This window comes from Oncorhynchus keta, unplaced genomic scaffold, assembly GCF_023373465.1.
Source record: "Oncorhynchus keta strain PuntledgeMale-10-30-2019 unplaced genomic scaffold, Oket_V2 Un_contig_21751_pilon_pilon, whole genome shotgun sequence".
In the NCBI taxonomy this organism is placed as follows: domain Eukaryota; kingdom Metazoa; phylum Chordata; class Actinopteri; order Salmoniformes; family Salmonidae; genus Oncorhynchus; species Oncorhynchus keta.
Genome location: NW_026282586.1, coordinates 55,536 through 58,630, shown reverse-complemented (window position 1 = coordinate 58,630; position 3,095 = coordinate 55,536). Strand labels below are relative to the sequence as shown.

Genomic DNA, 3,095 nt, shown 5'->3' with positions numbered 1-3,095 from the left:
TCATTTCACTGTACTTTATTTCATTTCACTGTACTTTATTTCATTTTACTGTACTTTATTTCATTTCACTGTACTTTATTTCATTTCACTGTACTTTATTTCATTTTACTGTACTTTATTTCATTTCACTGTACTTTATTTCATTTCACAGTACTTTCAGCATTTTACTGTACTTTATTTCATTTTACTGTACTTTATTTCATTTCACTGTACTTTATTTCATTTTACTGTACTTTATTTCATTTCACTGTACTTTATTTCATTTCACTGAACTTTATTTCATTTTACTGTACTTTATTTCATTTCACTGTACTTTATTTCATTTCACAGTACTTTCAGCATTTTACTGTACTTTATTTCATTTCACTGTACTTTATTTCATTTTACTGTACTTTATTTCATTTCACTGTACTTTATTTCATTTCACAGTACTTTCAGCATTTTACTGTACTTTATTTCATTTTACTGTACTTTATTTCATTTCACTGTACTTTATTTTGTTTTACTGTACTTTATTTCATTTCACTGTACTTTATTTCATTTCACTGTACTTGCACATTTGACGATAAAGCTTGAACTGGAACTCATGCAGTCAAAATAATGAACTTTTTACCAACAACACTCACTGCTGTAACATTTAATTGCTGTCATAAAGCACAGAGGCTTTGAGCTTCAGCTCTGTGTGATCATAAGGGAGACTGCAGCATGCAGAGAAAGAGAATACAGAATACAGAGGAGAGAGAGAGATTGGGCGATAGATAGAGGAGTGAGAAAGAGAGGGAAAGACAGATAGACCGACAGAAAGATGGACAGACAGACAGACAAACAGAATGGGAGAGACAGTGAGAGAGAAAATAAGAGAGAAAGTGCGAGAAAATGAGAACAAGACAGAGATAGTGAAAGAGAGAGAGGAGGAAATAAAAAGTAAGGAAGGATCAGAGAGTCAGAGCTTCTGGAGACCAGGACCCCCAGGCTCAGACACCCTCCTGTCTGAAATGGCAGCCTCAGACACCCTAACATAATAATGATAATACATTTCATTTAGCAGACGTTTTTTATCCAAAGCGACTTACATGCATGTTAAGTCTTTATTTGTTACATTTTCTCCCTCTTTTCTCTCCCTCGCTCATTCCAGCCAGCCCTGTTCTATTCCCTTTCTCCCTGTTTTTCACCCTAACCTTTTATATTCTCTCCCTCGCTCATTCCAGCCAGCCCTGTTCTATTCCCTTTCTCCCTGTTCTCACCCTAACCTTTTATATTCTCTCCCTCGCTCATTCCAGCCAGCCCTGTTCTATTCCCTTTCTCCCTGTTTCTCACCCTAACCTTTTATATTCTCTCCCTCGCTCATTCCAGCCAGCCCTGTTCTATTCCCTTTCTCCCTGTTTCTCACCCTAACCTTTTATATTCTCTCCCTCGCTCATTCCAGCCAGCCCTGTTCTATTCCCTTTCTCCCTGTTTCTCACCCTAACCTTTTATATTCTCTCCCTTGCTCATTCCAGCCAGCCCTGTTCTATTCCCTCCCTGTTTTTCTCCTTTTATATTCTGTTTCCAGCCAGCCCTCTATTCCCTAACCTTTTTTTCATATTTATATTCTCTCCCTCGCTCATTCCAGCCAGCCCTGTTCTATTCCCTTTCTCCCTGTTTTTCACCCTAACCTTTTATATTCTCTCCCTCGCTCATTCCAGCCAGCCCTGTTCTATTCCCTTTCTCCCTGTTTTTCACCCTAACCTTTTATATTCTCTCCCTCGCTCATTCCAGCCAGCCCTGTTCTATTCCCTTTCTCCCTGTTTCTCACCCTAACCTTTTATATTCTCTCCCTCGCTCATTCCAGCCAGCCCTGTTCTATTCCCTTTCTCCCTGTTTCTCACCCTAACCTTTTATATTCTCTCCCTCGCTCATTCCAGCCAGCCCTGTTCTATTCCCTTTCTCCCTGTTTTTCACCCTAACCTTTTATATTCTCTCCTAATTCCAGCCAGCCCTGTTCTATTCCCTTTCTCCCTCTCACCCTAACCTTTTATATTCTCTCCCTCGCTCATTCCAGCCAGCCCTGTTCTATTCCCTTTCTCCCTGTTTCTCACCCTAACCTTTTATATTCTCTCCCTCGCTCATTCCAGCCAGCCCTGTTCTATTCCCTTTCTCCCTGTTTCTCACCCTAACCTTTATATTCTCTCCCTTTCATTCCAGCCAGCCCTGTTTTTATTCCCTTTCTCCCTGTTTCTCACCCTAACCTTTTATATTCTCTCCCTCGCTCATTCCAGCCAGCCCTGTTCTATTCCCTTTCTCCCTGTTTTTCACCCTAACCTTTTATATTCTCTCCCTCGCTCATTCCAGCCAGCCCTGTTCTATTCCCTTTCTCCCTGTTTTTCACCCTAACCTTTTATATTCTCTCCCTTCATTCCAGCCAGCCCTATTCCCTTTCTCCCTGTTTCTCACCCTAACCTTTTATATTCTCTCCCTCGCTCATTCCAGCCAGCCCTGTTCTATTCCCTTTCTCCCTGTTTTCACCCTAACCTTTTATATTCTCTCCTCGCTCATTCCAGCCAGCCCTGTTCTATTCCCTTTCTCCCTGTTTCTCACCCTGTTTCCAGCCAGCCCTGTTCTATTCCCTTTCTCCCTGTTTTTCACCCTAACCTTTTATATTCTCTCCCTCGCTCATTCCAGCCAGCCCTGTTCTATTCCCTTTCTCCCTGTTTTCACCCTAACCTTTTATATTCTCTCCCTCGCTCATTCCAGCCAGCCCTGTTCTATTCCCTTTCTCCCTGTTTCTCACCCTTTCTAACCTTTTATATTCTCTCCCTCGCTCATTCCAGCCAGCCCTGTTCTATTCCCTTTCTCCCTGTTTCTCACCCTAAGGATCTCCTTCTTCGAAAGGATCTGAGGTGCAAAGAGTTTCTTCTTTCCATGCAGGTTGGCTTTTTATTTGTTATGTATGCCGTTTTGTAGCCAATGACAATTGAGATCAGACTTTGTTGCATAACAGATATGCCCAGATAGGTTGACACCACTTATCAGATACAGTGCATTCGGAAAGGATTCAAATGTTGTTACGCTACAGCCTTATTCTAAAATGGATTAAATATATACAAATCCTCATC

At 41.2% G+C, this 3,095-nt stretch overlaps 1 long non-coding RNA gene across 9 annotated transcripts; it reads right to left on the bottom strand.

The window, feature by feature from the left end:
* Window positions 1–923: 923 nt before the first annotated feature.
* On the bottom strand, window positions 924–2,843 carry LOC127921204 (uncharacterized). 9 transcript variants are annotated; one of them, XR_008108362.1, is made up of 4 exons: window positions 2,781–2,821; window positions 2,302–2,374; window positions 1,251–1,469; window positions 924–1,178 (listed from the first exon to the last, which is right to left on the bottom strand). It is a non-coding gene; the product is annotated as an uncharacterized LOC127921204 (long non-coding RNA). The 9 variants fall into 9 exon arrangements; XR_008108363.1 differs by lacking the exon at window positions 2,781–2,821 and adding an exon at window positions 2,704–2,744; XR_008108364.1 differs by lacking the exon at window positions 2,781–2,821 and adding an exon at window positions 2,632–2,672.
* Between the last annotated feature and the right edge of the window lie 252 nt (window positions 2,844–3,095).